The sequence below is a fragment of the Cololabis saira genome, chromosome 5 (genome assembly GCF_033807715.1).
Source record: "Cololabis saira isolate AMF1-May2022 chromosome 5, fColSai1.1, whole genome shotgun sequence".
Classification (NCBI taxonomy): Eukaryota; Metazoa; Chordata; class Actinopteri; order Beloniformes; family Belonidae; genus Cololabis; species Cololabis saira.
Window position 1 is genome coordinate 45,703,823 of NC_084591.1, and position 26,556 is coordinate 45,730,378.

General features: G+C 43.1%; 1 protein-coding gene and 22 non-coding genes across 23 annotated transcripts in view; 1 reads left to right on the forward strand and 22 right to left on the reverse strand.

Annotated features, from left to right (window-relative positions):
- Positions 1-26,556, forward strand: part of cpne2 (copine II) — a 313,754-nt gene that overhangs the window by 258,564 nt on the left and 28,634 nt on the right. The window lies entirely within an intron of this gene.
- Positions 56-127, reverse strand: trnae-cuc (transfer RNA glutamic acid (anticodon CUC)). The gene has a single exon. It is a non-coding gene; the product is annotated as a tRNA-Glu (tRNA).
- Positions 1,291-1,362, reverse strand: trnae-cuc (transfer RNA glutamic acid (anticodon CUC)). The gene has a single exon. It is a non-coding gene; the product is annotated as a tRNA-Glu (tRNA).
- On the reverse strand, positions 2,526-2,597 carry trnae-cuc (transfer RNA glutamic acid (anticodon CUC)). The gene has a single exon. It is a non-coding gene; the product is annotated as a tRNA-Glu (tRNA).
- trnae-cuc (transfer RNA glutamic acid (anticodon CUC)) lies at positions 3,761-3,832 on the reverse strand. The gene has a single exon. It is a non-coding gene; the product is annotated as a tRNA-Glu (tRNA).
- trnae-cuc (transfer RNA glutamic acid (anticodon CUC)) lies at positions 4,996-5,067 on the reverse strand. The gene has a single exon. It is a non-coding gene; the product is annotated as a tRNA-Glu (tRNA).
- On the reverse strand, positions 6,231-6,302 carry trnae-cuc (transfer RNA glutamic acid (anticodon CUC)). The gene has a single exon. It is a non-coding gene; the product is annotated as a tRNA-Glu (tRNA).
- trnae-cuc (transfer RNA glutamic acid (anticodon CUC)) lies at positions 7,466-7,537 on the reverse strand. The gene has a single exon. It is a non-coding gene; the product is annotated as a tRNA-Glu (tRNA).
- Positions 8,701-8,772, reverse strand: trnae-cuc (transfer RNA glutamic acid (anticodon CUC)). The gene has a single exon. It is a non-coding gene; the product is annotated as a tRNA-Glu (tRNA).
- Positions 9,936-10,007, reverse strand: trnae-cuc (transfer RNA glutamic acid (anticodon CUC)). Its single transcript has one exon. It is a non-coding gene; the product is annotated as a tRNA-Glu (tRNA).
- On the reverse strand, positions 11,171-11,242 carry trnae-cuc (transfer RNA glutamic acid (anticodon CUC)). The gene has a single exon. It is a non-coding gene; the product is annotated as a tRNA-Glu (tRNA).
- trnae-cuc (transfer RNA glutamic acid (anticodon CUC)) lies at positions 12,406-12,477 on the reverse strand. The gene has a single exon. It is a non-coding gene; the product is annotated as a tRNA-Glu (tRNA).
- Positions 13,641-13,712, reverse strand: trnae-cuc (transfer RNA glutamic acid (anticodon CUC)). The gene has a single exon. It is a non-coding gene; the product is annotated as a tRNA-Glu (tRNA).
- Positions 14,876-14,947, reverse strand: trnae-cuc (transfer RNA glutamic acid (anticodon CUC)). The gene has a single exon. It is a non-coding gene; the product is annotated as a tRNA-Glu (tRNA).
- On the reverse strand, positions 16,110-16,181 carry trnae-cuc (transfer RNA glutamic acid (anticodon CUC)). The gene has a single exon. It is a non-coding gene; the product is annotated as a tRNA-Glu (tRNA).
- On the reverse strand, positions 17,345-17,416 carry trnae-cuc (transfer RNA glutamic acid (anticodon CUC)). Its single transcript has one exon. It is a non-coding gene; the product is annotated as a tRNA-Glu (tRNA).
- On the reverse strand, positions 18,580-18,651 carry trnae-cuc (transfer RNA glutamic acid (anticodon CUC)). Its single transcript has one exon. It is a non-coding gene; the product is annotated as a tRNA-Glu (tRNA).
- Positions 19,815-19,886, reverse strand: trnae-cuc (transfer RNA glutamic acid (anticodon CUC)). Its single transcript has one exon. It is a non-coding gene; the product is annotated as a tRNA-Glu (tRNA).
- Positions 21,050-21,121, reverse strand: trnae-cuc (transfer RNA glutamic acid (anticodon CUC)). The gene has a single exon. It is a non-coding gene; the product is annotated as a tRNA-Glu (tRNA).
- Positions 22,285-22,356, reverse strand: trnae-cuc (transfer RNA glutamic acid (anticodon CUC)). Its single transcript has one exon. It is a non-coding gene; the product is annotated as a tRNA-Glu (tRNA).
- trnae-cuc (transfer RNA glutamic acid (anticodon CUC)) lies at positions 23,520-23,591 on the reverse strand. Its single transcript has one exon. It is a non-coding gene; the product is annotated as a tRNA-Glu (tRNA).
- trnae-cuc (transfer RNA glutamic acid (anticodon CUC)) lies at positions 24,756-24,827 on the reverse strand. The gene has a single exon. It is a non-coding gene; the product is annotated as a tRNA-Glu (tRNA).
- Positions 25,991-26,062, reverse strand: trnae-cuc (transfer RNA glutamic acid (anticodon CUC)). Its single transcript has one exon. It is a non-coding gene; the product is annotated as a tRNA-Glu (tRNA).

Here is a 26,556-nt window from a genome sequence, read left to right on the forward strand (position 1 = left end):
CTTGTTGAAACCCTCTGGTGTATATTGTGAGAAATGTATCATAGAAAAAGAGCAGTTCCCTGACCGGGAATCGAACCCGGGCCGCGGCGGTGAGAGCGCCGAATCCTAACCACTAGACCATCAGGGAGATGCCGCTAGGTAGTGTCGATTCGAAATACCCGTAAAAATGTTGTCACAATAATCAAGCTACTATAGATGAATGCACAGACTACTCTTCCCAGTTGAGACATCAGATCTTTTAACCTTGATATGTTTTTAAAGTGGTAGTAGGCTGACTTTGTTTTTGTCTTAATGTGTTTAGGTGCGAGTCCATCACAACACCCAGATTTCTGCGCTGGTTGCTAGTTTTTAGGTGTATCTGTGGTGACCTGTAATCGTTTGTCTTTGGCTCCAAAGACAATTTTGTTTAGCTCGAGAAATGTAGATATTGAACAGAAGAGCTCCCAGACTGGAACCTTGGGGAACTCCACATGTGATTCTTGTCTTCTCTGATGTAAAGTTACCTGTTGACACAAAGTACTTCCTGTTCTCTAAGTATGTTTTGAACCACTTTAGTACAGTTCCAGAAAGACCCGCCCAGTTCTATAGTGGTTTGAGTAAAATATTTCGGTCAACTGTATCAAGTGCAACACTGATATCCAGTAACAATAAGACTGACTTTTTTCCCATCATCTGCATTCAAAAATATATCATTGTGACTTTTTTTGGCAATGATGTCAGAAAAGTAGTACTTCCTTGCATTCCTTAGTTGTAAATTATGAGAGGGAAGTTTGTCTTTATAGATGTCAAAAGGAACCTGGAGATTAGTTTTTCTCCAATCAAAAACGTATGCTTTCAAGAGCCTCTTGAAGTTAGAGAGGGACATCGCTGTTCTGATAGCAGCTGGCAGGCGGTTCCACCAGCGTGGAACACTGTGAAAACTGTCTGGACTGAGAGTTCCTTGAACGTAGGGATGGCGCTGCCAAACAACATTCCTGTGAGGAGCAATTAGCGCCTATGACGTAATTCTGTATGATCGCGTTGAGGCAGATAATTCAAGTGAAAGGGCACAACTCAGGAGAAGAGACAGCAGGCGTAGAGTGAGAAATCTAGTAAAGGAAAGCACAGTTCCCTGACTGGGAATGGAACCCAGGGCAAGTTTTCACATTCTAGTCACTTTTTGAACATCCCACCGTGAGCGTACGCGCAATCCTTGTGCACCGCACTCTCTGTACATGTGGCCGTTGATCTTTCAACTTGTTGAAACCCTCTGGTGTATATTGTGAGAAATGTATCATAGAAAAAGAGCAGTTCCCTGACCGGGAATCGAACCCGGGCCGCGGCGGTGAGAGCGCCGAATCCTAACCACTAGACCATCAGGGAGATGCCGCTAGGTAGTGTCGATTCGAAATACCCGTAAAAATGTTGTCACAATAATCAAGCTACTATAGATGAATGCACAGACTACTCTTCCCAGTTGAGACATCAGATCTTTTAACCTTGATATGTTTTTAAAGTGGTAGTAGGCTGACTTTGTTTTTGTCTTAATGTGTTTAGGTGCGAGTCCATCACAACACCCAGATTTCTGCGCTGGTTGCTAGTTTTTAGGTGTATCTGTGGTGACCTGTAATCGTTTGTCTTTGGCTCCAAAGACAATTTTGTTTAGCTCGAGAAATGTAGATATTGAACAGAAGAGCTCCCAGACTGGAACCTTGGGGAACTCCACATGTGATTCTAGTCTTCTCTGATGTAAAGTTACCTGTTGACACAAAGTACTTCCTGTTCTCTAAGTATGTTTTGAACCACTTTAGTACAGTTCCAGAAAGACCCGCCCAGTTCTATAGTGGTTTGAGTAAAATATTTCGGTCAACTGTATCAAGTGCAACACTGATATCCAGTAACAATAAGACTGACTTTTTTCCCATCATCTGCATTCAAAAATATATCATTGTGACTTTTTTTGGCAATGATGTCAGAAAAGTAGTACTTCCTTGCATTCCTTAGTTGTAAATTATGAGAGGGAAGTTTGTCTTTATAGATGTCAAAAGGAACATGGAGATTAGTTTTTCTCCAATCAAAAACGTATGCTTTCAAGAGCCTCTTGAAGTTAGAGAGGGACATCGCTGTTCTGATAGCAGCTGGCAGGCGGTTCCACCAGCGTGGAACACTGTGAAAACTGTCTGGACTGAGAGTTCCTTGAACGTAGGGATGGCGCTGCCAAACAACATTCCTGTGAGGAGCAATTAGCGCCTATGGCGTAATTCTGTATGATCGCGTTGAGGCAGATAATTCAAGTGAAAGGGCACAACTCAGGAGAAGAGACAGCAGGCGTAGAGTGAGAAATCTAGTAAAGGAAAGCACAGTTCCCTGACTGGGAATGGAACCCAGGGCAAGTTTTCACATTCTAGTCACTTTTTGAACATCCCACCGTGAGCGTACGCGCAATCCTTGTGCACCGCACTCTCTGTACATGTGGCCGTTGATCTTTCAACTTGTTGAAACCCTCTGGTGTATATTGTGAGAAATGTATCATAGAAAAAGAGCAGTTCCCTGACCGGGAATCGAACCCGGGCCGCGGCGGTGAGAGCGCCGAATCCTAACCACTAGACCATCAGGGAGATGCCGCTAGGTAGTGTCGATTCGAAATACCCGTAAAAATGTTGTCACAATAATCAAGCTACTATAGATGAATGCACAGACTACTCTTCCCAGTTGAGACATCAGATCTTTTAACCTTGATATGTTTTTAAAGTGGTAGTAGGCTGACTTTGTTTTTGTCTTAATGTGTTTAGGTGCGAGTCCATCACAACACCCAGATTTCTGCGCTGGTTGCTAGTTTTTAGGTGTATCTGTGGTGACCTGTAATCGTTTGTCTTTGGCTCCAAAGACAATTTTGTTTAGCTCGAGAAATGTAGATATTGAACAGAAGAGCTCCCAGACTGGAACCTTGGGGAACTCCACATGTGATTCTTGTCTTCTCTGATGTAAAGTTACCTGTTGACACAAAGTACTTCCTGTTCTCTAAGTATGTTTTGAACCACTTTAGTACAGTTCCAGAAAGACCCGCCCAGTTCTATAGTGGTTTGAGTAAAATATTTCGGTCAACTGTATCAAGTGCAACACTGATATCCAGTAACAATAAGACTGACTTTTTTCCCATCATCTGCATTCAAAAATATATCATTGTGACTTTTTTTGGCAATGATGTCAGAAAAGTAGTACTTCCTTGCATTCCTTAGTTGTAAATTATGAGAGGGAAGTTTGTCTTTATAGATGTCAAAAGGAACCTGGAGATTAGTTTTTCTCCAATCAAAAACGTATGCTTTCAAGAGCCTCTTGAAGTTAGAGAGGGACATCGCTGTTCTGATAGCAGCTGGCAGGCGGTTCCACCAGCGTGGAACACTGTGAAAACTGTCTGGACTGAGAGTTCCTTGAACGTAGGGATGGCGCTGCCAAACAACATTCCTGTGAGGAGCAATTAGCGCCTATGGCGTAATTCTGTATGATCGCGTTGAGGCAGATAATTCAAGTGAAAGGGCACAACTCAGGAGAAGAGACAGCAGGCGTAGAGTGAGAAATCTAGTAAAGGAAAGCACAGTTCCCTGACTGGGAATGGAACCCAGGGCAAGTTTTCACATTCTAGTCACTTTTTGAACATCCCACCGTGAGCGTACGCGCAATCCTTGTGCACCGCACTCTCTGTACATGTGGCCGTTGATCTTTCAACTTGTTGAAACCCTCTGGTGTATATTGTGAGAAATGTATCATAGAAAAAGAGCAGTTCCCTGACCGGGAATCGAACCCGGGCCGCGGCGGTGAGAGCGCCGAATCCTAACCACTAGACCATCAGGGAGATGCCGCTAGGTAGTGTCAATTCGAAATACCCGTAAAAATGTTGTCACAATAATCAAGCTACTATAGATGAATGCACAGACTACTCTTCCCAGTTGAGACATCAGATCTTTTAACCTTGATATGTTTTTAAAGTGGTAGTAGGCTGACTTTGTTTTTGTCTTAATGTGTTTAGGTGCGAGTCCATCACAACACCCAGATTTCTGCGCTGGTTGCTAGTTTTTAGGTGTATCTGTGGTGACCTGTAATCGTTTGTCTTTGGCTCCAAAGACAATTTTGTTTAGCTCGAGAAATGTAGATATTGAACAGAAGAGCTCCCAGACTGGAACCTTGGGGAACTCCACATGTGATTCTAGTCTTCTCTGATGTAAAGTTACCTGTTGACACAAAGTACTTCCTGTTCTCTAAGTATGTTTTGAACCACTTTAGTACAGTTCCAGAAAGACCCGCCCAGTTCTATAGTGGTTTGAGTAAAATATTTCGGTCAACTGTATCAAGTGCAACACTGATATCCAGTAACAATAAGACTGACTTTTTTCCCATCATCTGCATTCAAAAATATATCATTGTGACTTTTTTTGGCAATGATGTCAGAAAAGTAGTACTTCCTTGCATTCCTTAGTTGTAAATTATGAGAGGGAAGTTTGTCTTTATAGATGTCAAAAGGAACATGGAGATTAGTTTTTCTCCAATCAAAAACGTATGCTTTCAAGAGCCTCTTGAAGTTAGAGAGGGACATCGCTGTTCTGATAGCAGCTGGCAGGCGGTTCCACCAGCGTGGAACACTGTGAAAACTGTCTGGACTGAGAGTTCCTTGAACGTAGGGATGGCGCTGCCAAACAACATTCCTGTGAGGAGCAATTAGCGCCTATGGCGTAATTCTGTATGATCGCGTTGAGGCAGATAATTCAAGTGAAAGGGCACAACTCAGGAGAAGAGACAGCAGGCGTAGAGTGAGAAATCTAGTAAAGGAAAGCACAGTTCCCTGACTGGGAATGGAACCCAGGGCAAGTTTTCACATTCTAGTCACTTTTTGAACATCCCACCGTGAGCGTACGCGCAATCCTTGTGCACCGCACTCTCTGTACATGTGGCCGTTGATCTTTCAACTTGTTGAAACCCTCTGGTGTATATTGTGAGAAATGTATCATAGAAAAAGAGCAGTTCCCTGACCGGGAATCGAACCCGGGCCGCGGCGGTGAGAGCGCCGAATCCTAACCACTAGACCATCAGGGAGATGCCGCTAGGTAGTGTCGATTCGAAATACCCGTAAAAATGTTGTCACAATCATCAAGCTACTATAGATGAATGCACAGACTACTCTTCCCAGTTGAGACATCAGATCTTTTAACCTTGATATGTTTTTAAAGTGGTAGTAGGCTGACTTTGTTTTTGTCTTAATGTGTTTAGGTGCGAGTCCATCACAACACCCAGATTTCTGCGCTGGTTGCTAGTTTTTAGGTGTATCTGTGGTGACCTGTAATCGTTTGTCTTTGGCTCCAAAGACAATTTTGTTTAGCTCGAGAAATGTAGATATTGAACAGAAGAGCTCCCAGACTGGAACCTTGGGGAACTCCACATGTGATTCTTGTCTTCTCTGATGTAAAGTTACCTGTTGACACAAAGTACTTCCTGTTCTCTAAGTATGTTTTGAACCACTTTAGTACAGTTCCAGAAAGACCCGCCCAGTTCTATAGTGGTTTGAGTAAAATATTTCGGTCAACTGTATCAAGTGCAACACTGATATCCAGTAACAATAAGACTGACTTTTTTCCCATCATCTGCATTCAAAAATATATCATTGTGACTTTTTTTGGCAATGATGTCAGAAAAGTAGTACTTCCTTGCATTCCTTAGTTGTAAATTATGAGAGGGAAGTTTGTCTTTATAGATGTCAAAAGGAACCTGGAGATTAGTTTTTCTCCAATCAAAAACGTATGCTTTCAAGAGCCTCTTGAAGTTAGAGAGGGACATCGCTGTTCTGATAGCAGCTGGCAGGCGGTTCCACCAGCGTGGAACACTGTGAAAACTGTCTGGACTGAGAGTTCCTTGAACGTAGGGATGGCGCTGCCAAACAACATTCCTGTGAGGAGCAATTAGCGCCTATGGCGTAATTCTGTATGATCGCGTTGAGGCAGATAATTCAAGTGAAAGGGCACAACTCAGGAGAAGAGACAGCAGGCGTAGAGTGAGAAATCTAGTAAAGGAAAGCACAGTTCCCTGACTGGGAATGGAACCCAGGGCAAGTTTTCACATTCTAGTCACTTTTTGAACATCCCACCGTGAGCGTACGCGCAATCCTTGTGCACCGCACTCTCTGTACATGTGGCCGTTGATCTTTCAACTTGTTGAAACCCTCTGGTGTATATTGTGAGAAATGTATCATAGAAAAAGAGCAGTTCCCTGACCGGGAATCGAACCCGGGCCGCGGCGGTGAGAGCGCCGAATCCTAACCACTAGACCATCAGGGAGATGCCGCTAGGTAGTGTCGATTCGAAATACCCGTAAAAATGTTGTCACAATAATCAAGCTACTATAGATGAATGCACAGACTACTCTTCCCAGTTGAGACATCAGATCTTTTAACCTTGATATGTTTTTAAAGTGGTAGTAGGCTGACTTTGTTTTTGTCTTAATGTGTTTAGGTGCGAGTCCATCACAACACCCAGATTTCTGCGCTGGTTGCTAGTTTTTAGGTGTATCTGTGGTGACCTGTAATCGTTTGTCTTTGGCTCCAAAGACAATTTTGTTTAGCTCGAGAAATGTAGATATTGAACAGAAGAGCTCCCAGACTGGAACCTTGGGGAACTCCACATGTGATTCTTGTCTTCTCTGATGTAAAGTTACCTGTTGACACAAAGTACTTCCTGTTCTCTAAGTATGTTTTGAACCACTTTAGTACAGTTCCAGAAAGACCCGCCCAGTTCTATAGTGGTTTGAGTAAAATATTTCGGTCAACTGTATCAAGTGCAACACTGATATCCAGTAACAATAAGACTGACTTTTTTCCCATCATCTGCATTCAAAAATATATCATTGTGACTTTTTTTGGCAATGATGTCAGAAAAGTAGTACTTCCTTGCATTCCTTAGTTGTAAATTATGAGAGGGAAGTTTGTCTTTATAGATGTCAAAAGGAACCTGGAGATTAGTTTTTCTCCAATCAAAAACGTATGCTTTCAAGAGCCTCTTGAAGTTAGAGAGGGACATCGCTGTTCTGATAGCAGCTGGCAGGCGGTTCCACCAGCGTGGAACACTGTGAAAACTGTCTGGACTGAGAGTTCCTTGAACGTAGGGATGGCGCTGCCAAACAACATTCCTGTGAGGAGCAATTAGCGCCTATGGCGTAATTCTGTATGATCGCGTTGAGGCAGATAATTCAAGTGAAAGGGCACAACTCAGGAGAAGAGACAGCAGGCGTAGAGTGAGAAATCTAGTAAAGGAAAGCACAGTTCCCTGACTGGGAATGGAACCCAGGGCAAGTTTTCACATTCTAGTCACTTTTTGAACATCCCACCGTGAGCGTACGCGCAATGCTTGTGCACCACACTCTCTGTACATGTGGCCGTTGATCTTTCAACTTGTTGAAACCCTCTGGTGTATATTGTGAGAAATGTATCATAGAAAAAGAGCAGTTCCCTGACCGGGAATCGAACCCGGGCCGCGGCGGTGAGAGCGCCGAATCCTAACCACTAGACCATCAGGGAGATGCCGCTAGGTAGTGTCGATTCGAAATACCCGTAAAAATGTTGTCACAATAATCAAGCTACTATAGATGAATGCACAGACTACTCTTCCCAGTTGAGACATCAGATCTTTTAACCTTGATATGTTTTTAAAGTGGTAGTAGGCTGACTTTGTTTTTGTCTTAATGTGTTTAGGTGCGAGTCCATCACAACACCCAGATTTCTGCGCTGGTTGCTAGTTTTTAGGTGTATCTGTGGTGACCTGTAATCGTTTGTCTTTGGCTCCAAAGACAATTTTGTTTAGCTCGAGAAATGTAGATATTGAACAGAAGAGCTCCCAGACTGGAACCTTGGGGAACTCCACATGTGATTCTTGTCTTCTCTGATGTAAAGTTACCTGTTGACACAAAGTACTTCCTGTTCTCTAAGTATGTTTTGAACCACTTTAGTACAGTTCCAGAAAGACCCGCCCAGTTCTATAGTGGTTTGAGTAAAATATTTCGGTCAACTGTATCAAGTGCAACACTGATATCCAGTAACAATAAGACTGACTTTTTTCCCATCATCTGCATTCAAAAATATATCATTGTGACTTTTTTTGGCAATGATGTCAGAAAAGTAGTACTTCCTTGCATTCCTTAGTTGTAAATTATGAGAGGGAAGTTTGTCTTTATAGATGTCAAAAGGAACCTGGAGATTAGTTTTTCTCCAATCAAAAACGTATGCTTTCAAGAGCCTCTTGAAGTTAGAGAGGGACATCGCTGTTCTGATAGCAGCTGGCAGGCGGTTCCACCAGCGTGGAACACTGTGAAAACTGTCTGGACTGAGAGTTCCTTGAACGTAGGGATGGCGCTGCCAAACAACATTCCTGTGAGGAGCAATTAGCGCCTATGGCGTAATTCTGTATGATCGCGTTGAGGCAGATAATTCAAGTGAAAGGGCACAACTCAGGAGAAGAGACAGCAGGCGTAGAGTGAGAAATCTAGTAAAGGAAAGCACAGTTCCCTGACTGGGAATGGAACCCAGGGCAAGTTTTCACATTCTAGTCACTTTTTGAACATCCCACCGTGAGCGTACGCGCAATCCTTGTGCACCGCACTCTCTGTACATGTGGCCGTTGATCTTTCAACTTGTTGAAACCCTCTGGTGTATATTGTGAGAAATGTATCATAGAAAAAGAGCAGTTCCCTGACCGGGAATCGAACCCGGGCCGCGGCGGTGAGAGCGCCGAATCCTAACCACTAGACCATCAGGGAGATGCCGCTAGGTAGTGTCGATTCGAAATACCCGTAAAAATGTTGTCACAATAATCAAGCTACTATAGATGAATGCACAGACTACTCTTCCCAGTTGAGACATCAGATCTTTTAACCTTGATATGTTTTTAAAGTGGTAGTAGGCTGACTTTGTTTTTGTCTTAATGTGTTTAGGTGCGAGTCCATCACAACACCCAGATTTCTGCGCTGGTTGCTAGTTTTTAGGTGTATCTGTGGTGACCTGTAATCGTTTGTCTTTGGCTCCAAAGACAATTTTGTTTAGCTCGAGAAATGTAGATATTGAACAGAAGAGCTCCCAGACTGGAACCTTGGGGAACTCCACATGTGATTCTTGTCTTCTCTGATGTAAAGTTACCTGTTGACACAAAGTACTTCCTGTTCTCTAAGTATGTTTTGAACCACTTTAGTACAGTTCCAGAAAGACCCGCCCAGTTCTATAGTGGTTTGAGTAAAATATTTCGGTCAACTGTATCAAGTGCAACACTGATATCCAGTAACAATAAGACTGACTTTTTTCCCATCATCTGCATTCAAAAATATATCATTGTGACTTTTTTTGGCAATGATGTCAGAAAAGTAGTACTTCCTTGCATTCCTTAGTTGTAAATTATGAGAGGGAAGTTTGTCTTTATAGATGTCAAAAGGAACCTGGAGATTAGTTTTTCTCCAATCAAAAACGTATGCTTTCAAGAGCCTCTTGAAGTTAGAGAGGGACATCGCTGTTCTGATAGCAGCTGGCAGGCGGTTCCACCAGCGTGGAACACTGTGAAAACTGTCTGGACTGAGAGTTCCTTGAACGTAGGGATGGCGCTGCCAAACAACATTCCTGTGAGGAGCAATTAGCGCCTATGACGTAATTCTGTATGATCGCGTTGAGGCAGATAATTCAAGTGAAAGGGCACAACTCAGGAGAAGAGACAGCAGGCGTAGAGTGAGAAATCTATTAAAGGAAAGCACAGTTCCCTGACTGGGAATGGAACCCAGGGCAAGTTTTCACATTCTAGTCACTTTTTGAACATCCCACCGTGAGCGTACGCGCAATCCTTGTGCACCGCACTCTCTGTACATGTGGCCGTTGATCTTTCAACTTGTTGAAACCCTCTGGTGTATATTGTGAGAAATGTATCATAGAAAAAGAGCAGTTCCCTGACCGGGAATCGAACCCGGGCCGCGGCGGTGAGAGCGCCGAATCCTAACCACTAGACCATCAGGGAGATGCCGCTAGGTAGTGTCGATTCGAAATACCCGTAAAAATGTTGTCACAATAATCAAGCTACTATAGATGAATGCACAGACTACTCTTCCCAGTTGAGACATCAGATCTTTTAACCTTGATATGTTTTTAAAGTGGTAGTAGGCTGACTTTGTTTTTGTCTTAATGTGTTTAGGTGCGAGTCCATCACAACACCCAGATTTCTGCGCTGGTTGCTAGTTTTTAGGTGTATCTGTGGTGACCTGTAATCGTTTGTCTTTGGCTCCAAAGACAATTTTGTTTAGCTCGAGAAATGTAGATATTGAACAGAAGAGTTCCCAGACTGGAACCTTGGGGAACTCCACATGTGATTCTTGTCTTCTCTGATGTAAAGTTACCTGTTGACACAAAGTACTTCCTGTTCTCTAAGTATGTTTTGAACCACTTTAGTACAGTTCCAGAAAGACCCGCCCAGTTCTATAGTGGTTTGAGTAAAATATTTCGGTCAACTGTATCAAGTGCAACACTGATATCCAGTAACAATAAGACTGACTTTTTTCCCATCATCTGCATTCAAAAATATATCATTGTGACTTTTTTTGGCAATGATGTCAGAAAAGTAGTACTTCCTTGCATTCCTTAGTTGTAAATTATGAGAGGGAAGTTTGTCTTTATAGATGTCAAAAGGAACCTGGAGATTAGTTTTTCTCCAATCAAAAACGTATGCTTTCAAGAGCCTCTTGAAGTTAGAGAGGGACATCGCTGTTCTGATAGCAGCTGGCAGGCGGTTCCACCAGCGTGGAACACTGTGAAAACTGTCTGGACTGAGAGTTCCTTGAACGTAGGGATGGCGCTGCCAAACAACATTCCTGTGAGGAGCAATTAGCGCCTATGGCGTAATTCTGTATGATCGCGTTGAGGCAGATAATTCAAGTGAAAGGGCACAACTCAGGAGAAGAGACAGCAGGCGTAGAGTGAGAAATCTAGTAAAGGAAAGCACAGTTCCCTGACTGGGAATGGAACCCAGGGCAAGTTTTCACATTCTAGTCACTTTTTGAACATCCCACCGTGAGCGTACGCGCAATCCTTGTGCACCGCACTCTCTGTACATGTGGCCGTTGATCTTTCAACTTGTTGAAACCCTCTGGTGTATATTGTGAGAAATGTATCATAGAAAAAGAGCAGTTCCCTGACCGGGAATCGAACCCGGGCCGCGGCGGTGAGAGCGCCGAATCCTAACCACTAGACCATCAGGGAGATGCCGCTAGGTAGTGTCGATTCGAAATACCCGTAAAAATGTTGTCACAATAATCAAGCTACTATAGATGAATGCACAGACTACTCTTCCCAGTTGAGACATCAGATCTTTTAACCTTGATATGTTTTTAAAGTGGTAGTAGGCTGACTTTGTTTTTGTCTTAATGTGTTTAGGTGCGAGTCCATCACAACACCCAGATTTCTGCGCTGGTTGCTAGTTTTTAGGTGTATCTGTGGTGACCTGTAATCGTTTGTCTTTGGCTCCAAAGACAATTTTGTTTAGCTCGAGAAATGTAGATATTGAACAGAAGAGCTCCCAGACTGGAACCTTGGGGAACTCCACATGTGATTCTTGTCTTCTCTGATGTAAAGTTACCTGTTGACACAAAGTACTTCCTGTTCTCTAAGTATGTTTTGAACCACTTTAGTACAGTTCCAGAAAGACCCGCCCAGTTCTATAGTGGTTTGAGTAAAATATTTCGGTCAACTGTATCAAGTGCAACACTGATATCCAGTAACAATAAGACTGACTTTTTTCCCATCATCTGCATTCAAAAATATATCATTGTGACTTTTTTTGGCAATGATGTCAGAAAAGTAGTACTTCCTTGCATTCCTTAGTTGTAAATTATGAGAGGGAAGTTTGTCTTTATAGATGTCAAAAGGAACATGGAGATTAGTTTTTCTCCAATCAAAAACGTATGCTTTCAAGAGCCTCTTGAAGTTAGAGAGGGACATCGCTGTTCTGATAGCAGCTGGCAGGCGGTTCCACCAGCGTGGAACACTGTGAAAACTGTCTGGACTGAGAGTTCCTTGAACGCAGGGATGGCGCTGCCAAACAACATTCCTGTGAGGAGCAATTAGCGCCTATGGCGTAATTCTGTATGATCGCGTTGAGGCAGATAATTCAAGTGAAAGGGCACAACTCAGGAGAAGAGACAGCAGGCGTAGAGTGAGAAATCTAGTAAAGGAAAGCACAGTTCCCTGACTGGGAATGGAACCCAGGGCAAGTTTTCACATTCTAGTCACTTTTTGAACATCCCACCGTGAGCGTACGCGCAATCCTTGTGCACCGCACTCTCTGTACATGTGGCCGTTGATCTTTCAACTTGTTGAAACCCTCTGGTGTATATTGTGAGAAATGTATCATAGAAAAAGAGCAGTTCCCTGACCGGGAATCGAACCCGGGCCGCGGCGGTGAGAGCGCCGAATCCTAACCACTAGACCATCAGGGAGATGCCGCTAGGTAGTGTCGATTCGAAATACCCGTAAAAATGTTGTCACAATAATCAAGCTACTATAGATGAATGCACAGACTACTCTTCCCAGTTGAGACATCAGATCTTTTAACCTTGATATGTTTTTAAAGTGGTAGTAGGCTGACTTTGTTTTTGTCTTAATGTGTTTAGATGCGAGTCCATCACAACACCCAGATTTCTGCGCTGGTTGCTAGTTTTTAGGTGTATCTGTGGTGACCTGTAATCGTTTGTCTTTGGCTCCAAAGACAATTTTGTTTAGCTCGAGAAATGTAGATATTGAACAGAAGAGCTCCCAGACTGGAACCTTGGGGAACTCCACATGTGATTCTTGTCTTCTCTGATGTAAAGTTACCTGTTGACACAAAGTACTTCCTGTTCTCTAAGTATGTTTTGAACCACTTTAGTACAGTTCCAGAAAGACCCGCACAGTTCTATAGTGGTTTGAGTAAAATATTTCGGTCAACTGTATCAAGTGCAACACTGATATCCAGTAACAATAAGACTGACTTTTTTCCCATCATCTGCATTCAAAAATATATCATTGTGACTTTTTTTGGCAATGATGTCAGAAAAGTAGTACTTCCTTGCATTCCTTAGTTGTAAATTATGAGAGGGAAGTTTGTCTTTATAGATGTCAAAAGGAACCTGGAGATTAGTTTTTCTCCAATCAAAAACGTATGCTTTCAAGAGCCTCTTGAAGTTAGAGAGGGACATCGCTGTTCTGATAGCAGCTGGCAGGCGGTTCCACCAGCGTGGAACACTGTGAAAACTGTCTGGACTGAGAGTTCCTTGAACGTAGGGATGGCGCTGCCAAACAACATTCCTGTGAGGAGCAATTAGCGCCTATGGCGTAATTCTGTATGATCGCGTTGAGGCAGATAATTCAAGTGAAAGGGCACAACTCAGGAGAAGAGACAGCAGGCGTAGAGTGAGAAATCTAGTAAAGGAAAGCACAGTTCCCTGACTGGGAATGGAACCCAGGGCAAGTTTTCACATTCTAGTCACTTTTTGAACATCCCACCGTGAGCGTACGCGCAATCCTTGTGCACCGCACTCTCTGTACATGTGGCCGTTGATCTTTCAACTTGTTGAAACCCTCTGGTGTATATTGTGAGAAATGTATCATAGAAAAAGAGCAGTTCCCTGACCGGGAATCGAACCCGGGCCGCGGCGGTGAGAGCGCCGAATCCTAACCACTAGACCATCAGGGAGATGCCGCTAGGTAGTGTCAATTCGAAATACCCGTAAAAATGTTGTCACAATAATCAAGCTACTATAGATGAATGCACAGACTACTCTTCCCAGTTGAGACATCAGATCTTTTAACCTTGATATGTTTTTAAAGTGGTAGTAGGCTGACTTTGTTTTTGTCTTAATGTGTTTAGGTGCGAGTCCATCACAACACCCAGATTTCTGCGCTGGTTGCTAGTTTTTAGGTGTATCTGTGGTGACCTGTAATCGTTTGTCTTTGGCTCCAAAGACAATTTTGTTTAGCTCGAGAAATGTAGATATTGAACAGAAGAGCTCCCAGACTGGAACCTTGGGGAACTCCACATGTGATTCTTGTCTTCTCTGATGTAAAGTTACCTGTTGACACAAAGTACTTCCTGTTCTCTAAGTATGTTTTGAACCACTTTAGTACAGTTCCAGAAAGACCCGCCCAGTTCTATAGTGGTTTGAGTAAAATATTTCGGTCAACTGTATCAAGTGCAACACTGATATCCAGTAACAATAAGACTGACTTTTTTCCCATCATCTGCATTCAAAAATATATCATTGTGACTTTTTTTGGCAATGATGTCAGAAAAGTAGTACTTCCTTGCATTCCTTAGTTGTAAATTATGAGAGGGAAGTTTGTCTTTATAGATGTCAAAAGGAACCTGGAGATTAGTTTTTCTCCAATCAAAAACGTATGCTTTCAAGAGCCTCTTGAAGTTAGAGAGGGACATCGCTGTTCTGATAGCAGCTGGCAGGCGGTTCCACCAGCGTGGAACACTGTGAAAACTGTCTGGACTGAGAGTTCCTTGAACGTAGGGATGGCGCTGCCAAACAACATTCCTGTGAGGAGCAATTAGCGCCTATGGCGTAATTCTGTATGATCGCGTTGAGGCAGATAATTCAAGTGAAAGGGCACAACTCAGGAGAAGAGACAGCAGGCGTAGAGTGAGAAATCTAGTAAAGGAAAGCACAGTTCCCTGACTGGGAATGGAACCCAGGGCAAGTTTTCACATTCTAGTCACTTTTTGAACATCCCACCGTGAGCGTACGCGCAATCCTTGTGCACCGCACTCTCTGTACATGTGGCCGTTGATCTTTCAACTTGTTGAAACCCTCTGGTGTATATTGTGAGAAATGTATCATAGAAAAAGAGCAGTTCCCTGACCGGGAATCGAACCCGGGCCGCGGCGGTGAGAGCGCCGAATCCTAACTACTAGACCATCAGGGAGATGCCGCTAGGTAGTGTCAATTCGAAATACCCGTAAAAATGTTGTCACAATAATCAAGCTACTATAGATGAATGCACAGACTACTCTTCCCAGTTGAGACATCAGATCTTTTAACCTTGATATGTTTTTAAAGTGGTAGTAGGCTGACTTTGTTTTTGTCTTAATGTGTTTAGGTGCGAGTCCATCACAACACCCAGATTTCTGCGCTGGTTGCTAGTTTTTAGGTGTATCTGTGGTGACCTGTAATCGTTTGTCTTTGGCTCCAAAGACAATTTTGTTTAGCTCGAGAAATGTAGATATTGAACAGAAGAGCTCCCAGACTGGAACCTTGGGGAACTCCACATGTGATTCTTGTCTTCTCTGATGTAAAGTTACCTGTTGACACAAAGTACTTCCTGTTCTCTAAGTATGTTTTGAACCACTTTAGTACAGTTCCAGAAAGACCCGCCCAGTTCTATAGTGGTTTGAGTAAAATATTTCGGTCAACTGTATCAAGTGCAACACTGATATCCAGTAACAATAAGACTGACTTTTTTCCCATCATCTGCATTCAAAAATATATCATTGTGACTTTTTTTGGCAATGATGTCAGAAAAGTAGTACTTCCTTGCATTCCTTAGTTGTAAATTATGAGAGGGAAGTTTGTCTTTATAGATGTCAAAGGAACCTGGAGATTAGTTTTTCTCCAATCAAAAACGTATGCTTTCAAGAGCCTCTTGAAGTTAGAGAGGGACATTGCTGTTCTGATAGCAGCTGGCAGGCGGTTCCACCAGCGTGGAACACTGTGAAAACTGTCTGGACTGAGAGTTCCTTGAACGTAGGGATGGCGCTGCCAAACAACATTCCTGTGAGGAGCAATTAGCGCCTATGGCGTAATTCTGTATGATCGCGTTGAGGCAGATAATTCAAGTGAAAGGGCACAACTCAGGAGAAGAGACAGCAGGCGTAGAGTGAGAAATCTAGTAAAGGAAAGCACAGTTCCCTGACTGGGAATGGAACCCAGGGCAAGTTTTCACATTCTAGTCACTTTTTGAACATCCCACCGTGAGCGTACGCGCAATCCTTGTGCACCGCACTCTCTGTACATGTGGCCGTTGATCTTTCAACTTGTTGAAACCCTCTGGTGTATATTGTGAGAAATGTATCATAGAAAAAGAGCAGTTCCCTGACCGGGAATCGAACCCGGGCCGCAGCGGTGAGAGCGCCGAATCCTAACCACTAGACCATCAGGGAGATGCCGCTAGGTAGTGTCAATTCGAAATACCCGTAAAAATGTTGTCACAATAATCAAGCTACTATAGATGAATGCACAGACTACTCTTCCCAGTTGAGACATCAGATCTTTTAACCTTGATATGTTTTTAAAGTGGTAGTAGGCTGACTTTGTTTTTGTCTTAATGTGTTTAGGTGCGAGTCCATCACAACACCCAGATTTCTGCGCTGGTTGCTAGTTTTTAGGTGTATCTGTGGTGACCTGTAATCGTTTGTCTTTGGCTCCAAAGACAATTTTGTTTAGCTCGAGAAATGTAGATATTGAACAGAAGAGCTCCCAGACTGGAACCTTGGGGAACTCCACATGTGATTCTTGTCTTCTCTGATGTAAAGTTACCTGTTGACACAAAGTACTTCCTGTTCTCTAAGTATGTTTTGAACCACTTTAGTACAGTTCCAGAAAGACCCGCCCAGTTCTATAGTGGTTTGAGTAAAATATTTCGGTCAACTGTATCAAGTGCAACACTGATATCCAGTAACAATAAGACTGACTTTTTTCCCATCATCTGCATTCAAAAATATATCATTGTGACTTTTTTTGGCAATGATGTCAGAAAAGTAGTACTTCCTTGCATTCCTTAGTTGTAAATTATGAGAGGGAAGTTTGTCTTTATAGATGTCAAAAGGAACCTGGAGATTAGTTTTTCTCCAATCAAAAACGTATGCTTTCAAGAGCCTCTTGAAGTTAGAGAGGGACATCGCTGTTCTGATAGCAGCTGGCAGGCGGTTCCACCAGCGTGGAACACTGTGAAAACTGTCTGGACTGAGAGTTCCTTGAACGTAGGGATGGCGCTGCCAAACAACATTCCTGTGAGGAGCAATTAGCGCCTATGGCGTAATTCTGTATGATCGCGTTGAGGCAGATAATTCAAGTGAAAGGGCACAACTCAGGAGAAGAGACAGCAGGCGTAGAGTGAGAAATCTAGTAAAGGAAAGCACAGTTCCCTGACTGGGAATGGAACCCAGGGCAAGTTTTCACATTCTAGTCACTTTTTGAACATCCCACCGTGAGCGTACGCGCAATGCTTGTGCACCACACTCTCTGTACATGTGGCCGTTGATCTTTCAACTTGTTGAAACCCTCTGGTGTATATTGTGAGAAATGTATCATAGAAAAAGAGCAGTTCCCTGACCGGGAATCGAACCCGGGCCGCGGCGGTGAGAGCGCCGAATCCTAACCACTAGACCATCAGGGAGATGCCGCTAGGTAGTGTCGATTCGAAATACCCGTAAAAATGTTGTCACAATAATCAAGCTACTATAGATGAATGCACAGACTACTCTTCCCAGTTGAGACATCAGATCTTTTAACCTTGATATGTTTTTAAAGTGGTAGTAGGCTGACTTTGTTTTTGTCTTAATGTGTTTAGGTGCGAGTCCATCACAACACCCAGATTTCTGCGCTGGTTGCTAGTTTTTAGGTGTATCTGTGGTGACCTGTAATCGTTTGTCTTTGGCTCCAAAGACAATTTTGTTTAGCTCGAGAAATGTAGATATTGAACAGAAGAGCTCCCAGACTGGAACCTTGGGGAACTCCACATGTGATTCTTGTCTTCTCTGATGTAAAGTTACCTGTTGACACAAAGTACTTCCTGTTCTCTAAGTATGTTTTGAACCACTTTAGTACAGTTCCAGAAAGACCCGCCCAGTTCTATAGTGGTTTGAGTAAAATATTTCGGTCAACTGTATCAAGTGCAACACTGATATCCAGTAACAATAAGACTGACTTTTTTCCCATCATCTGCATTCAAAAATATATCATTGTGACTTTTTTTGGCAATGATGTCAGAAAAGTAGTACTTCCTTGCATTCCTTAGTTGTAAATTATGAGAGGGAAGTTTGTCTTTATAGATGTCAAAAGGAACATGGAGATTAGTTTTTCTCCAATCAAAAACGTATGCTTTCAAGAGCCTCTTGAAGTTAGAGAGGGACATCGCTGTTCTGATAGCAGCTGGCAGGCGGTTCCACCAGCGTGGAACACTGTGAAAACTGTCTGGACTGAGAGTTCCTTGAACGTAGGGATGGCGCTGCCAAACAACATTCCTGTGAGGAGCAATTAGCGCCTATGGCGTAATTCTGTATGATCGCGTTGAGGCAGATAATTCAAGTGAAAGGGCACAACTCAGGAGAAGAGACAGCAGGCGTAGAGTGAGAAATCTAGTAAAGGAAAGCACAGTTCCCTGACTGGGAATGGAACCCAGGGCAAGTTTTCACATTCTAGTCACTTTTTGAACATCCCACCGTGAGCGTACGCGCAATCCTTGTGCACCGCACTCTCTGTACATGTGGCCGTTGATCTTTCAACTTGTTGAAACCCTCTGGTGTATATTGTGAGAAATGTATCATAGAAAAAGAGCAGTTCCCTGACCGGGAATCGAACCCGGGCCGCGGCGGTGAGAGCGCCGAATCCTAACCACTAGACCATCAGGGAGATGCCGCTAGGTAGTGTCGATTCGAAATACCCGTAAAAATGTTGTCACAATCATCAAGCTACTATAGATGAATGCACAGACTACTCTTCCCAGTTGAGACATCAGATCTTTTAACCTTGATATGTTTTTAAAGTGGTAGTAGGCTGACTTTGTTTTTGTCTTAATGTGTTTAGGTGCGAGTCCATCACAACACCCAGATTTCTGCGCTGGTTGCTAGTTTTTAGGTGTATCTGTGGTGACCTGTAATCGTTTGTCTTTGGCTCCAAAGACAATTTTGTTTAGCTCGAGAAATGTAGATATTGAACAGAAGAGCTCCCAGACTGGAACCTTGGGGAACTCCACATGTGATTCTTGTCTTCTCTGATGTAAAGTTACCTGTTGACACAAAGTACTTCCTGTTCTCTAAGTATGTTTTGAACCACTTTAGTACAGTTCCAGAAAGACCCGCCCAGTTCTATAGTGGTTTGAGTAAAATATTTCGGTCAACTGTATCAAGTGCAACACTGATATCCAGTAACAATAAGACTGACTTTTTTCCCATCATCTGCATTCAAAAATATATCATTGTGACTTTTTTTGGCAATGATGTCAGAAAAGTAGTACTTCCTTGCATTCCTTAGTTGTAAATTATGAGAGGGAAGTTTGTCTTTATAGATGTCAAAAGGAACCTGGAGATTAGTTTTTCTCCAATCAAAAACGTATGCTTTCAAGAGCCTCTTGAAGTTAGAGAGGGACATCGCTGTTCTGATAGCAGCTGGCAGGCGGTTCCACCAGCGTGGAACACTGTGAAAACTGTCTGGACTGAGAGTTCCTTGAACGTAGGGATGGCGCTGCCAAACAACATTCCTGTGAGGAGCAATTAGCGCCTATGGCGTAATTCTGTATGATCGCGTTGAGGCAGATAATTCAAGTGAAAGGGCACAACTCAGGAGAAGAGACAGCAGGCGTAGAGTGAGAAATCTAGTAAAGGAAAGCACAGTTCCCTGACTGGGAATGGAACCCAGGGCAAGTTTTCACATTCTAGTCACTTTTTGAACATCCCACCGTGAGCGTACGCGCAATCCTTGTGCACCGCACTCTCTGTACATGTGGCCGTTGATCTTTCAACTTGTTGAAACCCTCTGGTGTATATTGTGAGAAATGTATCATAGAAAAAGAGCAGTTCCCTGACCGGGAATCGAACCCGGGCCGCGGCGGTGAGAGCGCCGAATCCTAACCACTAGACCATCAGGGAGATGCCGCTAGGTAGTGTCGATTCGAAATACCCGTAAAAATGTTGTCACAATAATCAAGCTACTATAGATGAATGCACAGACTACTCTTCCCAGTTGAGACATCAGATCTTTTAACCTTGATATGTTTTTAAAGTGGTAGTAGGCTGACTTTGTTTTTGTCTTAATGTGTTTAGGTGCGAGTCCATCACAACACCCAGATTTCTGCGCTGGTTGCTAGTTTTTAGGTGTATCTGTGGTGACCTGTAATCGTTTGTCTTTGGCTCCAAAGACAATTTTGTTTAGCTCGAGAAATGTAGATATTGAACAGAAGAGCTCCCAGACTGGAACCTTGGGGAACTCCACATGTGATTCTTGTCTTCTCTGATGTAAAGTTACCTGTTGACACAAAGTACTTCCTGTTCTCTAAGTATGTTTTGAACCACTTTAGTACAGTTCCAGAAAGACCCGCCCAGTTCTATAGTGGTTTGAGTAAAATATTTCGGTCAACTGTATCAAGTGCAACACTGATATCCAGTAACAATAAGACTGACTTTTTTCCCATCATCTGCATTCAAAAATATATCATTGTGACTTTTTTTGGCAATGATGTCAGAAAAGTAGTACTTCCTTGCATTCCTTAGTTGTAAATTATGAGAGGGAAGTTTGTCTTTATAGATGTCAAAAGGAACCTGGAGATTAGTTTTTCTCCAATCAAAAACGTATGCTTTCAAGAGCCTCTTGAAGTTAGAGAGGGACATCGCTGTTCTGATAGCAGCTGGCAGGCGGTTCCACCAGCGTGGAACACTGTGAAAACTGTCTGGACTGAGAGTTCCTTGAACGTAGGGATGGCGCTGCCAAACAACATTCCTGTGAGGAGCAATTAGCGCCTATGGCGTAATTCTGTATGATCGCGTTGAGGCAGATAATTCAAGTGAAAGGGCACAACTCAGGAGAAGAGACAGCAGGCGTAGAGTGAGAAATCTAGTAAAGGAAAGCACAGTTCCCTGACTGGGAATGGAACCCAGGGCAAGTTTTCACATTCTAGTCACTTTTTGAACATCCCACCGTGAGCGTACGCGCAATCCTTGTGCACCGCACTCTCTGTACATGTGGCCGTTGATCTTTCAACTTGTTGAAACCCTCTGGTGTATATTGTGAGAAATGTATCATAGAAAAAGAGCAGTTCCCTGACCGGGAATCGAACCCGGGCCGCGGCGGTGAGAGCGCCGAATCCTAACCACTAGACCATCAGGGAGATGCCGCTAGGTAGTGTCGATTCGAAATACCCGTAAAAATGTTGTCACAATAATCAAGCTACTATAGATGAATGCACAGACTACTCTTCCCAGTTGAGACATCAGATCTTTTAACCTTGATATGTTTTTAAAGTGGTAGTAGGCTGACTTTGTTTTTGTCTTAATGTGTTTAGGTGCGAGTCCATCACAACACCCAGATTTCTGCGCTGGTTGCTAGTTTTTAGGTGTATCTGTGGTGACCTGTAATCGTTTGTCTTTGGCTCCAAAGACAATTTTGTTTAGCTCGAGAAATGTAGATATTGAACAGAAGAGCTCCCAGACTGGAACCTTGGGGAACTCCACATGTGATTCTTGTCTTCTCTGATGTAAAGTTACCTGTTGACACAAAGTACTTCCTGTTCTCTAAGTATGTTTTGAACCACTTTAGTACAGTTCCAGAAAGACCCGCCCAGTTCTATAGTGGTTTGAGTAAAATATTTCGGTCAACTGTATCAAGTGCAACACTGATATCCAGTAACAATAAGACTGACTTTTTTCCCATCATCTGCATTCAAAAATATATCATTGTGACTTTTTTTGGCAATGATGTCAGAAAAGTAGTACTTCCTTGCATTCCTTAGTTGTAAATTATGAGAGGGAAGTTTGTCTTTATAGATGTCAAAAGGAACCTGGAGATTAGTTTTTCTCCAATCAAAAACGTATGCTTTCAAGAGCCTCTTGAAGTTAGAGAGGGACATCGCTGTTCTGATAGCAGCTGGCAGGCGGTTCCACCAGCGTGGAACACTGTGAAAACTGTCTGGACTGAGAGTTCCTTGAACGTAGGGATGGCGCTGCCAAACAACATTCCTGTGAGGAGCAATTAGCGCCTATGGCGTAATTCTGTATGATCGCGTTGAGGCAGATAATTCAAGTGAAAGGGCACAACTCAGGAGAAGAGACAGCAGGCGTAGAGTGAGAAATCTAGTAAAGGAAAGCACAGTTCCCTGACTGGGAATGGAACCCAGGGCAAGTTTTCACATTCTAGTCACTTTTTGAACATCCCACCGTGAGCGTACGCGCAATCCTTGTGCACCGCACTCTCTGTACATGTGGCCGTTGATCTTTCAACTTGTTGAAACCCTCTGGTGTATATTGTGAGAAATGTATCATAGAAAAAGAGCAGTTCCCTGACCGGGAATCGAACCCGGGCCGCGGCAGTGAGAGCGCCGAATCCTAACCACTAGACCATCAGGGAGATGCCGCTAGGTAGTGTCAATTCGAAATACCCGTAAAAATGTTGTCACAATAATCAAGCTACTATAGATGAATGCACAGACTACTCTTCCCAGTTGAGACATCAGATCTTTTAACCTTGATATGTTTTTAAAGTGGTAGTAGGCTGACTTTGTTTTTGTCTTAATGTGTTTAGGTGCGAGTCCATCACAACACCCAGATTTCTGCGCTGGTTGCTAGTTTTTAGGTGTATCTGTGGTGACCTGTAATCGTTTGTCTTTGGCTCCAAAGACAATTTTGTTTAGCTCGAGAAATGTAGATATTGAACAGAAGAGCTCCCAGACTGGAACCTTGGGGAACTCCACATGTGATTCTTGTCTTCTCTGATGTAAAGTTACCTGTTGACACAAAGTACTTCCTGTTCTCTAAGTATGTTTTGAACCACTTTAGTACAGTTCCAGAAAGACCCGCCCAGTTCTATAGTGGTTTGAGTAAAATATTTCGGTCAACTGTATCAAGTGCAACACTGATATCCAGTAACAATAAGACTGACTTTTTTCCCATCATCTGCATTCAAAAATATATCATTGTGACTTTTTTTGGCAATGATGTCAGAAAAGTAGTACTTCCTTGCATTCCTTAGTTGTAAATTATGAGAGGGAAGTTTGTCTTTATAGATGTCAAAAGGAACCTGGAGATTAGTTTTTCTCCAATCAAAAACGTATGCTTTCAAGAGCCTCTTGAAGTTAGAGAGGGACATCGCTGTTCTGATAGCAGCTGGCAGGCGGTTCCACCAGCGTGGAACACTGTGAAAACTGTCTGGACTGAGAGTTCCTTGAACGTAGGGATGGCGCTGCCAAACAACATTCCTGTGAGGAGCAATTAGCGCCTATGGCGTAATTCTGTATGATCGCGTTGAGGCAGATAATTCAAGTGAAAGGGCACAACTCAGGAGAAGAGACAGCAGGCGTAGAGTGAGAAATCTAGTAAAGGAAAGCACAGTTCCCTGACTGGGAATGGAACCCAGGGCAAGTTTTCACATTCTAGTCACTTTTTGAACATCCCACCGTGAGCGTACGCGCAATCCTTGTGCACCGCACTCTCTGTACATGTGGCCGTTGATCTTTCAACTTGTTGAAACCCTCTGGTGTATATTGTGAGAAATGTATCATAGAAAAAGAGCAGTTCCCTGACCGGGAATCGAACCCGGGCCGCGGCGGTGAGAGCGCCGAATCCTAACCACTAGACCATCAGGGAGATGCCGCTACGAAGTGTCAATTCGAAATACCCGTAAAAATGTTGTCACAATAATCAAGCTACTATAGATGAATGCACAGACTACTCTTCCCAGTTGAGACATCAGATCTTTTAACCTTGATATGTTTTTAAAGTGGTAGTAGGCTGACTTTGTTTTTGTCTTAATGTGTTTGAGGTGCAAGTCCATCACAACACCCAGATTTCTGCGCTGGTTGCTAGTTTTTAGGTGTATCTGTGGTGACCTGTAATCGTTTGTCTTTGGCTCCAAAGACAATTTTGTTTAGCTCGAGAAATGTTGATATTGAACAGAAGAGCTCCCAGACTGGAACCTTGGGGAACTCCACATGTGATTCTTGTCTTCTCTGATGTAAAGTTACCTGTTGACACAAAGTACTTCCTGTTCTCTAAGTATGTTTTGAACCACTTTAGTACAGTTCCAGAAAGACCCGCCCAGTTCTATAGTGGTTTGAGTAAAATATTTCGGTCAACTGTATCAAGTGCAACACTGATATCCAGTAACAATAAGACTGACTTTTTTCCCATCATCTGCATTCAAAAATATATCATTGTGACTTTTTTTGGCAATGATGTCAGAAAAGTAGTACTTCCTTGCATTCCTTAGTTGTAAATTATGAGAGGGAAGTTTGTCTTTATAGATGTCAAAAGGAACCTGGAGATTAGTTTTTCTCCAATCAAAAACGTATGCTTTCAAGAGCCTCTTGAAGTTAGAGAGGGACATCGCTGTTCTGATAGCAGCTGGCAGGCGGTTCCACCAGCGTGGAACACTGTGAAAATTGTCTGGACTGAGAGTTCCTTGAACGTAGGGATGGCGCTGCCAAACAACATTCCTGTGAGGAGCAATTAGCGCCTATGGCGTAATTCTGTATGATCGCGTTGGGGCAGATAATTCAAGTGAAAGGGCACAACTCAGGAGAAGAGACAGCAGGCGTAGAGTGAGAAATCTAGTAAAGGAAAGCACAGTTCCCTGACTGGGAATGGAACCCAGGGCAAGTTTTCACATTCTAGTCACTTTTTGAACATCCCACCGTGAGCGTACGCGCAATCCTTGTGCACCGCACTCTCTGTACATGTGGCCGTTGATCTTTCAACTTGTTGAAACCCTCTGGTGTATATTGTGAGAAATGTATCATAGAAAAAGAGCAGTTCCCTGACCGGGAATCGAACCCGGGCCGCGGCGGTGAGAGCGCCGAATCCTAACCACTAGACCATCAGGGAGATGCCGCTAGGTAGTGTCAATTCGAAATACCCGTAAAAATGTTGTCACAATAATCAAGCTACTATAGATGAATGCACAGACTACTCTTCCCAGTTGAGACATCAGATCTTTTAACCTTGATATGTTTTTAAAGTGGTAGTAGGCTGACTTTGTTTTTGTCTTAATGTGTTTAGGTGCGAGTCCATCACAACACCCAGATTTCTGCGCTGGTTGCTAGTTTTTAGGTGTATCTGTGGTGACCTGTAATCGTTTGTCTTTGGCTCCAAAGACAATTTTGTTTAGCTCGAGAAATGTAGATATTGAACAGAAGAGCTCCCAGACTGGAACCTTGGGGAACTCCACATGTGATTCTTGTCTTCTCTGATGTAAAGTTACCTGTTGACACAAAGTACTTCCTGTTCTCTAAGTATGTTTTGAACCACTTTAGTACAGTTCCAGAAAGACCCGCCCAGTTCTATAGTGGTTTGAGTAAAATATTTCGGTCAACTGTATCAAGTGCAACACTGATATCCAGTAACAATAAGACTGACTTTTTTCCCATCATCTGCATTCAAAAATATATCATTGTGACTTTTTTTGGCAATGATGTCAGAAAAGTAGTACTTCCTTGCATTCCTTAGTTGTAAATTATGAGAGGGAAGTTTGTCTTTATAGATGTCAAAAGGAACCTGGAGATTAGTTTTTCTCCAATCAAAAACGTATGCTTTCAAGAGCCTCTTGAAGTTAGAGAGGGACATCGCTGTTCTGATAGCAGCTGGCAGGCGGTTCCACCAGCGTGGAACACTGTGAAAACTGTCTGGACTGAGAGTTCCTTGAACGTAGGGATGGCGCTGCCAAACAACATTCCTGTGAGGAGCAATTAGCGCCTATGGCGTAATTCTGTATGATCGCGTTGAGGCAGATAATTCAAGTGAAAGGGCACAACTCAGGAGAAGAGACAGCAGGCGTAGAGTGAGAAATCTAGTAAAGGAAAGCACAGTTCCCTGACTGGGAATGGAACCCAGGGCAAGTTTTCACATTCTAGTCACTTTTTGAACATCCCACCGTGAGCGTACGCGCAATCCTTGTGCACCGCACTCTCTGTACATGTGGCCGTTGATCTTTCAACTTGTTGAAACCCTCTGGTGTATATTGTGAGAAATGTATCATAGAAAAAGAGCAGTTCCCTGACCGGGAATCGAACCCGGGCCGCAGCGGTGAGAGCGCCGAATCCTAACCACTAGACCATCAGGGAGATGCCGCTAGGTAGTGTCAATTCGAAATACCCGTAAAAATGTTGTCACAATAATCAAGCTACTATAGATGAATGCACAGACTACTCTTCCCAGTTGAGACATCAGATCTTTTAACCTTGATATGTTTTTAAAGTGGTAGTAGGCTGACTTTGTTTTTGTCTTAATGTGTTTAGGTGCGAGTCCATCACAACACCCAGATTTCTGCGCTGGTTGCTAGTTTTTAGGTGTATCTGTGGTGACCTGTAATCGTTTGTCTTTGGCTCCAAAGACAATTTTGTTTAGCTCGAGAAATGTAGATATTGAACAGAAGAGCTCCCAGACTGGAACCTTGGGGAACTCCACATGTGATTCTTGTCTTCTCTGATGTAAAGTTACCTGTTGACACAAAGTACTTCCTGTTCTCTAAGTATGTTTTGAACCACTTTAGTACAGTTCCAGAAAGACCCGCCCAGTTCTATAGTGGTTTGAGTAAAATATTTCGGTCAACTGTATC